Source organism: Plectrocnemia conspersa, unplaced genomic scaffold (assembly GCF_051122295.1).
Source record: "Plectrocnemia conspersa isolate PC_06_02 unplaced genomic scaffold, ASM5112229v1 ptg000011l, whole genome shotgun sequence".
NCBI classification, from domain to species: domain Eukaryota; kingdom Metazoa; phylum Arthropoda; class Insecta; order Trichoptera; family Polycentropodidae; genus Plectrocnemia; species Plectrocnemia conspersa.
This window is the reverse complement of record NW_028277175.1, coordinates 6,252,230-6,266,825: the sequence shown is the minus strand read 5'-3', so window position 1 is coordinate 6,266,825 and position 14,596 is coordinate 6,252,230.

Sequence of the window (14,596 nt, the reverse complement as noted above, 5' to 3'; positions counted from 1 at the left end):
AGTTAACTAATCTATTTTTCATTTTCTATTTTAAACTATAACACATGTACGCTCGGTCAGGGTCAACGCGCGCGGTACGCACAACAAATACCTACACCTGTACAGACAACATATTGATGATGTAATTATTTCATATATCGTACACCTGGAATTTCTGATCTATATATAATATACATACACACACCAGTAGAACCAGGATCTTCTCATAATAAGAACGTCACGATTCGGTTGGTCATCCTTTGTGTATAAAAACGATCCGGCAATTAAACACAATCACGCATACCATTGAAATTTGCGTGTTTGGAATTGATTACTTTTTACTATTATATAATTAATATAATTATAATTAATACGTATAAGTGCAGTATCAAATGTATCTTTATTACATAAATATTAAAATTTATAAACTTCTGGTGAGTAAAGATTATTGAACAGATAAGCTTTTTAATTTAATATGGTTAATAATATACTTAGCATAATTTTTAAGTACAATAAAAAAATATATTTATATACATTATTTTGCTTAGCATTTTTTTTCTAATTTAAAAATAAAGTGGAATGTTAAAAAATATTATACTTTTGGTTTAAAACTTTTTGCGCTTTCATTTCCTCTATGCATTTTTAACAATTTATTTAATTATATATGACTACAATCTTGAAAAAAAATCCTGTACAGGGTAATTGTAGTATATTTTTATTATTAATTTATGCAACATATAAATCAAATAACTCTTCCAGCGGAAATTAATTAATTATCCCCCATTCGATATCCGCCCTTGTATGATCCGATAGAACCAGTCAAAATTTACATGTTAATGCAACAACGCAGTCTAATCTTTTTTCGTTGAGTATAAGTACATATTTTTAAAAATCAAAGCATCAGAGGCATATATTTAATTATCGATATCAGAGTAAGTGTTACAATTTGGGACCTCTATTAGTGGCGGAATGCGGAGCAATAAATAACTGTGGGTAAATTACATTTGTTAACCGGTGATGGCTTTGAGCGCGCCAGCAGTTCTCAAACTTTTATCACTCGGATACAAAACCGATTGATATATTTAAAAAATCGATAATGCAAAATATTTTTATTTTTATTATTATTGAGCAAATATAAAAAATATTTTTTTTAAATGTTTGTTAAAATATATGAATAAAGTAAATAAAATATATGAAAAATACTATTTTAGAAATATACATTGTAAATAAAAATATGTTGTAGATATATAGGATTCGTAACATGTATTTTTTAAGTAATTTGCAGCTATGTTGTTAACATTTGAAAATACGACGAATTAAATGGTTAGATTTTTTTCAAGAAAACTTTTATGAAACAAAAAATTTAACCTATGGTAATTTTCTTACTATGAAATTAAGTGATAATTAATAATAATCAATAACTTTGTTATAAACTGTCAATTTCTAAATATACAAAAATAATATTTTTATATTTATTGCTTGTTTCAGATCTAAAGAAATATAATAATTTGGTTAAATTACAAAGGGACAAAAATTTATGAATTTACGATTAAGAAAAATTTACTGATTTAAATATTTTTTAAATGTAATATTTTTTAAAAACACTATATTTATGAATGTAATAGTTTAAAGATATAATACAATTTTAATAAAAATAAAAAACAAGGTAACAGTATTTACGTTTGATTTATTTTATTAACAGTTGATGCTACAGAAAAAATGAAATCTCAAAAAATGAAATAATCACCAAAGTTTCTTTATATTTTTTTAACCTATTTGACTATCGAATAGTTAACGATAAAATATTAAAATATCTTTCTAAGGTTATAAAGAATCAATAAGTACAATTTAAGTAATGAATTCAAGTTTATACATTCATACATATTTATATGTTGACAATAAAAAGTATATATTTATTTTAATTTAAGAATAAGAAATCATTGAGTGTTTCATACTTTAAATTGGTACAAAGTTAATACCTGCTGCAGAAAATATTAGCACTTAGTATGCTTAAAATTATACAATATTCGTATTGGTTTATATAAATATAAAATTCAATAGCAGCCATTGAAAAAATTCACAGCTGCACAATAATATTGAAAATATGAGTAATTTCTAGAATTTTGGCAATTACTAAGAGTTTTTTTCTTTATTATTTTGTTGGTCAAATAATAGTTGTAATGGCCATAGCTGTTATAAATCATAAAGGTAAGTTAAAATTTGCAAAACATAGAAGAGCACAATTGGGCTGTATATTATGCAGCGGTACATCAAAAAAATTATTTTATTTGTATTTACAAAATAGTACTCTAAATATATAGAAATATTTTTCTCATGAAAATCTAAAGAAAACTCCACTTTGCCGAATTTTATAGAGTAAGAAAATGTTGAGCGCCCCATATATGCTCCGTTCTAGTAACCTCATCATACAAATGGGGTCCGAGACCGTTTTTTTCAATCGTCTTTCGGGGTTTGGGCGCCGATTCCTATCAGTCTGTAATACCTCAGGCCTGTGATTATAAATCAGCCAGGGACGGAGTTACGCCATTACGTATGCATACATCTCGTCTTGATTGTCGATTGGTTTCTTCTCCATATATTTTTTATTCTCATCTCATCTTAAAAACATCTATGTTCTTTAAATCAGGATTAAGGCCGTATATTTATGAAATTTTTCAAATACATCGGAGCGTCCTTTTTTATAATTCATACATAAATTTGTTTATTAAGAATACGACCTCCGATATTTACGATCGGATCATATGTATTTTTTATATTCCTGCATACACATATGAACATTTAAAAAGTAGCTTTATTGACCCTTTCAAAAAGTCGTGACACAGTAGGGCGCATACATAAACCTCTTAAATGTTAATCTGTAACTTAATTAAAATTAAAAATATATTCGGCGTGGTCGTGTATCATTTTTATTAATATAAAGTGGGGTTCGTTATAAGTTATACACATACAAACAAATGTGTCTGTATAATTGTAATTAAATAAACAAGAACTGATTTCGAATGGCTCTTTTTTGAAAGAAACCTGTATTAAATGGTATACCCGAAGGCTTTTTGGAAAGAATTGATTTAAAGCTGACACATGGAGGTTAATGCACACGCGGTGCATTTGATATACATGGAATGCATTAAAGATTCCAAAATTATTATCAAATTATTGACTAATTTTTAATTTTAGGTCTAAAAATAAAAAAAATAATAAAATAATAAATTTTTCATTATTAAGTTATTTTTTAAATCGTATATTAATTTGCTTTTTATAAAGAATATTTTGCCTCTTCAGGAGTACCTCAAAAGTCTAGCATAGGATATTCATTAATGGGTTACTAAAATTTGTTTATATGCATTTTATTTGTTCCTAAAACTCTTTCTATCTACAAAGTGATTTATTTTTCTTGAAGGAGATGAGCTTTTATCAACAGTTCGTCTTTCAGTACAGAAAATGACATATGAACGTCTGCAAAAAATCTTCCAAGATGCTCGACTTTGTAATTTCAATTTGGTAATCCGTCAATTATTCGTGTCATCTGACACTTAGAGCATTTTTAAGTCTGGATCTATAATTTGGAATCCCTGAATAACTAAGAAAGCTCAGAAAAGATTTTAAAGATTCAATTATATATTTCTATAATTTTAATAATTTTCGTAACTTAACACATATTTTTTAGGGACGTTATAAAATTTAAAAAAATTAAAAATTGTTTGTCGCTAAGAATTACTTCAACTACTGCTGTTCAAAATACAAATATTCCTTAGGAATTCCAGTTTTGGGCTCTGTATTTCTTTGAGATTCACGTTTGCGTATTTTTTCTCGAGAAGTATTTCTTAAGAATTTTTTGAGAATAATCCAAAATCGAGAATTCACATTTCTCGAGAAATCTCTGATTACTCAAAAAATCTAATAGAGCCTTTTTGGTGAAAATTACAGTTGTACAAATATTTTTTAATGTTTTACAACCGCTGCATTTTTTTATACCCTTGCATAAAAAGGAAGGGTCCGTACCATATGCTTAGAAATATGCATGCTTTCTTGAAAAAATTTAATATAGGTCAGAATTATTTTAACCCTTTGAGTAGTGGGTTAATTTAAACTCTTAACTAATTAATTTGTTAGTAAACACCCGGGAATGAGTTAATTTTATGTATTTTTCCACGCTAATTTTTTTGTTATTTATTTAATATTATTTATATTGCATTTATAGTTAATTACAGATTTAATATATTTTACTACTATTTTGTATTAGTGTGTTTTTATAATTTATGTATAAATTCAGAGGCTCTCAATATTTTTTTATAAAATTAATATAACATATTTTTTGTTAATTTATTGGTATTATTTGCTACAAAAATTATATTCAATTATTATTTATTCAGTTTCAATACAGTGAAAGATTGACCGCCGTACATGTACGGCGATACCGCTTAAGGAGTTATTAGAAAAAAACTGTTTATGGATTTCTTATTTTGCCTAATCTTTGTTTGGTAATCAAATAAATATATGGATAATCAAATAATTGATTTATTTTATTTATTTATTTAGCTAATATAGCTATTTGTTTATACACTAAAATACTAAGAGATTAGAGGAAATCGCTCTGCGTGTGAATCGGCAGATTGCAAAAATTATTGTTGGCAATAAAATTTTGTTTGTCGGTGAACTTAAATCTTGTTTTATTCATAATCCAAAGAGTGTTGATGAAATACGCAAATGCACTTCTTTGATTTAAAAATTAATACTTTCAAATGATATTTTGTATAATTAGAACGAATTGTTAATTACACAAACTTTTATTTCTTTAATGATATCTACAACACACTTTGATAAGTGCATTGTAGATTAAAGTTTGATAAATATTTGAATAATAACTAGTTAACAATGATCAAATTTATTAGATATGTCTTTATAGGATATTGTAAGTTAATCTAAAAATAAAATTGCAATTAATCATATATCGCTTGTATACGACTGTAGTATTTTTTGTGTCAGTATGAAAAAATCACAGTTTTCCTGATCTATTCAATATGAAATCGAACTTTATAAACTGTAGATTTATAATTTTTTTCTCAATAATATTTAATAATTCAATACTTACAATTATAAAATTATTTAAGACGCTTACACACACCTATTAGTTATTTTTTATAATAATCATCTATAAAAAGCATTTTTTCGCTCTCAAAAAAATCCAACACAATTTTGGTTAAGTAAATTACCTCAACCACAATCAATACCACAAGTCTTAACCTTGATAGCAGCAATATTATAAAATATATGATAGATAATGAGTCTAAAAATAACATCTTATTTAATTCCGGTTTATTAAACTTTATATTACAACATACAATGCAAATAAAATTACGAATGAGTCCCAAGGTTTAGTATCTCTGCCGACCTGCGTGGACATTAAGACATTTTTCAAGCGATAGCTATTAAGCAAATGGCCTTTCGTTTTGGAACCGGACTAGCTTTTTTTAATGATCGTATAAAACGGAAGATGGAAATATCTTATCAGTTAACTTATCCATCATCCCCGACGGAGACTTTGTACACACATTGACATGTTAAACTTTTTAACAACAACAAAAAAATACTTAATTTTTTTGGACTTCCCAGATCTACTCGCGTGGAATATATTAGCACTTAATTAAATTTAAACACATGTATTAACATTTATTTATATCTTAGGTAAAAGTAGAAGGTATTTAAAGCTACTACGCTATAAATTATTTCAAAGTACTTGTTTTAGTAATAAAATTAAGAATAGCATTTACAAATACATATATTTAAAAAATCATCTAATAATAAAAATATATTAATATACAATACTTTCAAGCATATATGTACATACATATATATCAAATTTATCCAGAAGTCTCCTGTGGAGCTCAGATGTGTGGCATGAATTTTAAAGCCAAACTCGAGTGGTATTGTGCTCGAGAGTAAGATTTATTACCAGCTGTGACAATCTTGGCTATGCTAATTTATTTCACGGATTAGTGTTTCGCCTTGAAAGCCTTCGGTTAATGACAATAACGATTCGTTTCTATATAGGTAAGCGAATTTTCACACGCACTGAATCGAAATCGTTACTTAAGTTATAAGATTATGATATAAGTGGCATATAAACCCAAGACCACATAATTTTAAATTGCAGAAAATCATAAAAAACGAAATATATATTTGCAAAAATATAATAAGTAAATATATCGGTTAACGTTGTATGTATGTACATACACATATATTGCCAAAAAAATAGTGTTTTTATAAAAAATGTTGATATCTCGCGAACCTTCTTTATTAAAAATTAAAAATAAAAACACCTGTAGTAACTTTAATTCGATCTCTACTTATTTTTTTATGGTTATTAATTCATAGTGACATTTTAATGGGTACAGAAGTTTATTGAAAAAAAATATGAAAAATAAAATGTTAGCTGTTGATGCTATAAAAAAAAGAAAATAATAAATTGCTGCTTAAATCAAGAACTTACATTTGAATTGAGAACCGTTCGGTTTTTTGCGAACCTGTAAATATGCTAAAGTAGATCAGATGTTACAGTTATTGTTTAATAGTTGAAAGGTCATGAATTGTAATTTTCTTTCGTGTCTAAGAGATATTATATTATAATTCTAAGCTTTTTCTGGTTTTTTAATATCACTGTTAAATATCGAGATTAATTAGAAAAATTTGCATGGGAGCGATTACGAATTAAATATAATAAAACAGTAGATGATTACTTTATATATACTAATCTAACTAGAGCTCTATCCTAAAATCCTAAGGAAGCATAAAAGAAACCTGCGGAACAGATTTTTTTCAAATTGTTTCAAAGATTTAAACTATTATTTGCACACTATTTAAATATAAAGACACATGTGGTTGAAAAGCATTGTCATTTCAATAACATATTATCTACACGATTGCGGAAAAGAGAAGAATAGACATACATATGCTCTCTTCAACCGGTCATAATTTTTCAATACGCAGACGTCAACGTCTATTGAATCTGCAGCAAATCCATTAAACTGTTGTCAACCGCTGATTTTAAGTGTCGCTTGACTTGATTGCATCTCTAATGTTACAAGACGTTTTCGATATCGACGCGTGAAACTTCCTATAGTGGTTGGTTAGTTTTATTTTATTTTTTCATGCAAGATTAAATTGGAATTCGTTCCCGGACGATGACGTCAGACTAACAATTTTGTTAACGTTAGCGTCCTAATGTAAATACCATAAATTTACACTGAGTGAAAGCTGATAACCAATATATAGTGGGGTAGGTGTGTTTGGATTGCTCCAGAGCCTTCTGGCTTCTCCGAGTCCCTCCGACGGAAGACGAGAGAGAATCTTGGTAGGTAGGTGAGTTGAGGTCGTTTACCCACTGGTGACTCTAGACCTCTCGTTTCGTTGTGCTCTGTCAAAGAATGGGATTATGGTCCACGGCGACCATTTCGACTGGACGCAGTCAAAAAGTATATTTAAAAATATTTTTAAAATTTAAATAAAAAATATTTTTATTTTTAGAAAAAAAAAAAAATATTTCAACTACATACATTGTATTTTTAATTGCTTACATATTTATTTTATTTGCTTATAAGATATTTACTATAAAAGTTTTTGTTGAGATTTACTCATTTATGTGTATAAATGTAAAGTTGGAGAAAATTTGTATATATATACAAATAATAAATACAAATATTTTATATACAATATAAAATTTTGTGTAATAAATTTTATTCCAAACATATGTTTCATATGAAACATATGTTATTGATATAATTACTTACTACCAACTGTGGGAGATCAATCCTCCTACACCGAAATTAGGTATTTGCTTTGTATCACAATACATCTAATAATAAATAAAAATTGTGAAATAACAAATTATATATCAAAGAAAATCATAGATGTGTGTTATTAAATACGTTTTTTTGTGACTGATAATATACGACTCAAAAATATGCATTTTTATGTAAAATCTTATTTTTATGAATATATTAAAAACGTACAAAATTATAAAAATATAAATTAAAGGAAATATTAAGAGCTTAAAATATTTTTTTATCAATGCAAGAATTTAAGATTTATATTTTATGCTTTTTATAAAAACAGTAAGTCAACATGTAATTTACTTGTTTATTTTTAGATAACATTTTTGTAGAATAATCGGAAACACTGCCAATGCGATATGTTTTAATAAAAAAATATTATAGATTTTTAAAATAGAAAATCAAATTACAAAAAAAATGTTATTGGACATGTACATATAATTAATATGACTTGTCTTACTCTACATTTAAAGCAATTTACGATTCATAATAAAAAATAGTAAAGATATATTGTACCAGAATGTTGTCAAAGCATATCCAATACATATTATATTGTATTCAAAGAACATCATTAAATTGTCTTTTGAAAGATTTTTTAACTTTTTGCCTTTATGACGTCGTTGCTGCAAATATTAAAAAAAAACGATTACTTCTTTAACATAAAGTAAAACTGACTGTCTTCCGATGCTCATTTTAATACACAATGAAGATAAATCTACCATAAAAACTAGGTTTAACATGCTAATCCATTTGTATAATATGCACTTATTTAACTTTGTAGTGCTTCTGATATAATAGCTCGAAATAGTTGAATACTAAAGTGCTTTAAAAACTACAAAAAAACATAACATCTGATTTTAACACATGACAATGGATAAGAAAAACGTCATTTTTTACTTATTACCTTATTCACACAAACCAGACAGACCTCATGATATATGGCATATTTTTCAATTTGCTCGCACATTGTTTTATGTCTCGTGATTCATAAACGTCACGAGTCGACTCCGCCAGCCGGTGGTTATTACGAACGTCATTTTCATTATTGCGAAACACAATCGAGCCGGTGAAATATTGACTGCACCTGGTAAGGAGGCTGTTCATTTAGCTGCGGCATTGTGCGGGAGACACTTGGACACTGCTTGTTCCGCTCCAGTCGTGCGTCACTTGTTTTGTTCCCGGCTTGGTTTATGTATAAAACCTTGAATACATTACACATTAAATATATTATATTATATTTCGTATTATTGTATGAATTCCAACGTCGGACCTACCGTTTTGGACCATAAACGTAATATATGAAGCGCTTAACTGCCGCGATAAAATGAAAATTGTAACGGAGCTGTTGTGGTAAGCCATAGTTATTCTTGTGGGCACATACCTTTTCAAAAATATTTGTAAATCAATATATTTCTTAGAATCGAAAAGTGTAACACCCACAATTTGATTGTTATATTTATGGTATAAAAAAGGGGATGTAAACTTTAATCATAAAATAATAAAAATATGAGAGGCAAATACACCTACCTAAAAAAAACAATTCATGTTTTAGACTAAAATCTTATTTTTAAGAACTACTTGATTAAGCACAGAATGAATTTATTTTGATAATAACATGAATTATTAAAAAATATGTAATGGAAAAAGCTTTAAAATTTTATATATTTAAAAACATGTTATGTGTTAAGTTAGTGGCGAAATAAAATTTTTTGACATTTCGCCACCGCATAACCAAAAAAATATAAGAACACAAACATTTATATGGACAAAATGAATTTTATTGTTTTAATTTGTTTTATATATAATATATTATAATAAGTCATATTTTTCGGAATATAAATGTCACTTAAAATATATTAACAGCATGAAAACTGCCAGTAAATTATTTTGGGGATTTCAACCACCTGTACAATTTGTTATAATTTAGAGATTTTTCAAACAAAAAAAAGAGATAAGAAATCTCAATTTTTTTTCACAAAAAATATCTAGTGACAAATCCATCTCAAATAAAATAATAAATTACACAATTTACAAGCATTTGCTCATTAAATCAATAATCCCTTCGTCATGATTTTTATTGTGCAAGTTCTTGAAAAACACTGATTTACAATGTTTTTTATTATATATTTTAAATACTATATATTATATAATACTTGCATAACATTGTATATATTTATTATATTGCATTAACCAGATGTTACTGATTTTTTTTAACACATAATGTAAGAAACCATTATCTTCTTAATTAATAATACATTTTTTAATTCAATTGTGAGTAATAGTTAAGTAATCGTTTTATTTATATAATGGCTTTCAGCTTTAATCATAATAAATATTTTTCACGTGAAGACTCCATAGACTAGAGCTTTTTTGTGGATATTTGATATTATTGTCAGTGTGTTGAAAGTATATCAGTGAGTAAAAAAAACTTCAAATGATACATTTTTTTATCTTTCATTAATAGTAAATAATTTTAATAAATAAAAATAAAACACACCTCCCGCTAATGGAATCGAAATCGGACGCTACCCGTCAATCGACTAAGAGTCGGATTCACAGTCGTTCTAAAATGTTTTATTGCCATTCAATAAAAATAAAAATTAATAGAAAAGTTTGTACGTCAATTATGTGTATGGCTGAGTATGAAATTTCACAAGTCGTTGTAAACGCGACCATAAATATTTATGGAGATTTTATTGTATCGATTTAGCATTTCTGTATTGACGTGTAAATTACGTAGATATTTCTCTTCTCTTAATGCATATCATATTTTTTATCTGATTGAATGTTTGTGTATGTTGTTTAACGAACAACATAAGCTTAATTTTTTTTGTTTTAAAGAATTTTATTAAATATATTCTTACACAACTTAATCCCATCAAGATCTAAAGAATTTAGAATTTAGTTTATAAATAGTATTTTATAAATTAAATATAAAAAATCTTTTGTGGGTTGTTAGAACATTAAATAGCACACTTGCAAATAGCATTGAGAGTGGAATTCGAGGTCGAGGGTACGATTTCGATCCCCTTAATACGAAGATTACGATATGAAAGCGAGCGCCCTGTAATTTAGAGGGCGGACACGTCACTGACTATCATTTCCATCTGTGATTACATTTCATTTTACGCAATAATTTTTTAATGCCTCCTTTGTGTATCGCGACGGACCCTAAATAATTCAATTTGCTTGTGTGTATTTATATACAACATAAAATATATACATACATATCGATGGCTTAAAGTGTAAAATTGCTAACTCCATATTTGACAACTTTACAGGAGAATCAAAATACTAAATAGACAACTTGAAAATAGGAAAATAAAACACGATCTCAAGCTTGTTTATGTGTGTTTAATTGGAGATTTTTTAAGCATTTGTATTTCGATTAAAGATACAAAATGACATTGTTGTCATTTTCACACAAATTTACACTTTAGGCCATCGATATATATTTCAAGAATAAAAAACTGATGGTTTCAAAATTGTGACAAAATAAATTTCTTACAGACTTCGTCCGTCACTTAATAAGATGCTTGTTTAAAATCGGTGTAGAAATTTCCACAATAATTTCTTTGCACTTCTCCAAGATTATCCAGTAAAATTAAATTGCAACTATTTATTTATTACCAAGTTTCTTGCGCTTTTAAATGCGATCCCTTATAATAAAAAATGCTGCTCTATTTATGAAACAATGCATTGCTTTATATGATTTATATTTAATTGACTTTACAATTGTGAGTACCGTCTTCTCTTACTGATAGTTAACGTAAATATATTTTATAATTAATTACACAAGACAAGACACGTTGAGAAAATTATCTCTTTATAATAATATACTAAAAACTTTAAATGGTACTTCTATTTTTTTTTAATATTAGATATATGCCGAATTCTTTACCTATATATTTTTTATTTTCTTTACCTTTTCTCTGTATTATAGAGTAGAATTAAAAATGGAAAGTTTGAGGATTGACGGTTTCTATTTTTAGGTTTCTTATATAATCTTTATTAATTTAAGAATTTTGCACAGGTTTTTATTTACAGATAAGTGTATAATGCATATAATGCATAAGTGATTTTTATATTATATTATATTATTAATTATAAAAATATATTAGATAATAATATAAAAAAAGTATAGATTACTCTATCATAAAAATAGTTGTTAATTTAAAATATTTAGGAGTGTAGATGAAAAAGAAATTTTAAGAAACACTGTAATTACATATTAAAAAAATAGTAGAAAAATAGGTATATTATCCAAAATAAAAATATGTTAAGTATTAACAATAAAAATATAGTATCATATTGCCCCATTTAATTATTGTGCAATAATATTAAATACGTTTAATAAAATATATAAATTCATGTTTAAAAAATTACAAAATAGGGCAATGAGAGAAGTTTTAAATAAAAATAGATTTACTAGTTGTAGAAGGTGAGTATTTTTAGTATTTATATATATTTTTAGTATTTATTATATAGTTAGGAAATAGTATTTTGTATTTTAATAAGGAATAAAGATGTACATAAATTTAATACTAGAAATAGAAACAATTTAAGGATAGTTAGGTATGAGATAACGAGTACGGCCAGGGGAATTATGTACGGATGTGTTAATTTGTATAATAATATTTTTAGGACATACCGTAAATAAAAACTGTAACGGGTTTGTTTTAAATAGAATAAAGAATCACTTTCTTGTATTAATAAATAAATAAAAATAATAAATATTTTTTTAATTTTCTGTAAATCTTTATAATATGTATTATATGTATGCTTAGTGTAAAAACTAGCTATAATATGCTAAATAAATTTAAGAAATAAAATATATATATAAAAAACTTATGTGGGTATATACATCAAAATACAAATTACTTCTTAAAATATGTAGTTTTACCCTGTTTTATTTTATTCTTTTAAGCTTTAAAATCTAGGACTATTGACCTGAAAGACCTGGATTCAAATCTCATTTGAACCATTGTGTTTCTTTAATTTCCTAATGTGTCTGGGAGAACAAAATTAATGTATATTATATAATTTTGTATAAGTGCTTGAATTAAAGCTGCTGGTAAATTTAGCATAAAATTTTAAGAATATTTGAAACTTTGCAAACGAGTATTACAGATTTCTTAATATTAAAAAAAAATCTGTATTATAAATATATTATGCATATTTTAAAATCATATATATTGATAATTCGTATTATCTGAATTTTTCAATAATCCGTGTCCTTCCTCCCCAGAATTTACCCGGATAATTAAGAGTATACTGTATTAGCCATAACATTATGAATAAAATATATTTTTTATTAGCAATAAATATTGAAAGCTTTCAATTAATTGATATTTCTTATATACACACCATTGATATTACGAAAAATACTAGTAAATATATGATAAGAAACAAGCCATCTGAACGATAATTTTTTGATACGTTGTAATTAAACAAACGCTAGAATTATCAATGATATTTTGCTTAAATGTCTTTTAATTTTTATTATTATTTGTGATTCATCCTGTATTATTTCCCAGTACTAAAAATGGTGCCCCCCGTTTGCTAACGACGCAGTCGTCTAGCGTCGCCGTATAGGTCATTTAGCGGCGTCCCCGTTTTATGATGTTTACCGAGTCTGATGGGTCCGATTGCCGAAAATTCGTCCGAATCGACAGAGATATAAAACGAGCTTATCCGAACGGTCGGCAGATGAATCATTACGAGAGCTTTGAGCAAACAGATTTCGTCGGCGGCACCGACGCTCGGGCGTCATGTGCAAACAGGCCGATTGTTTGTGTCAACAATGGACACGAGGAAATTCTTTTTCGGACAAATTGGCCAATATGTGTTCGTAGAAACTCGGGACGAAGTGGTCGTTAATTCTAACGGCAAACAATGGCGATGTTCCACGGTGAAATTAAAGCGGAGAGCACAAAACGTAGTTTTCTAGGCAAGCTCTTGGAATTAGAAGAATATATATTATTTTTAATTAAAATACAACATATGCATATTCTTAAATGTAAATTTTCTAACTGCATTATTTGGATAAAAGTCAAATAGAGCCTTTATTATATTTTCAAAACTTTTGTGTACCGAAAGCAAACATTTGAAAAACAAGGAATAAACCTAGAAGAACTTATTGATGAATTAAAATACACATTATATGGTTCTGTCCTTGAATTAGGCGCTGTAGCGTTATAGATTTATTCATATCAAATTTCAGTTATTAACAGAGAAAATATATCACTTTACCACATTAATTATTGTATCAGCGTATCCTAACACTTACAAATATACCAATCAATACACGTTACATTAAAATGTTTACTTTTCTCAAATGCCAATAAATCATTCTCGGCTGCCATAAATCAAAACATAATTTCGCTCTTGTACGTTGTATCATATAATATAACAATATACAAACATGTACGTAAATATATTTTAATTCTTGACGAATTAAAAATTTGGTTAAAAATCGGAGAACCCACGCCAGGGAAGGATCAGGTTTAACTGGTCTCTAATGAAACATCATCCTAGTAAATTTGATCCGAACGTGTTTATGATCAATTTACAGTGCCTTTGAAATTTACGACTCCGGCTTATGTGTAAAAAAAATATATGGAGAGAGAGAAAAAATCAGGCTCATCGGTGAGAAATCATATATTATTTTATCATTCATCGTTTAGATGTGTTTTATGATTCATGGTAGATGGTGGTAATATCCAAACAGCTCGTCGTTAAAATTGTAAATTTTATTAAAACGCTAGGTG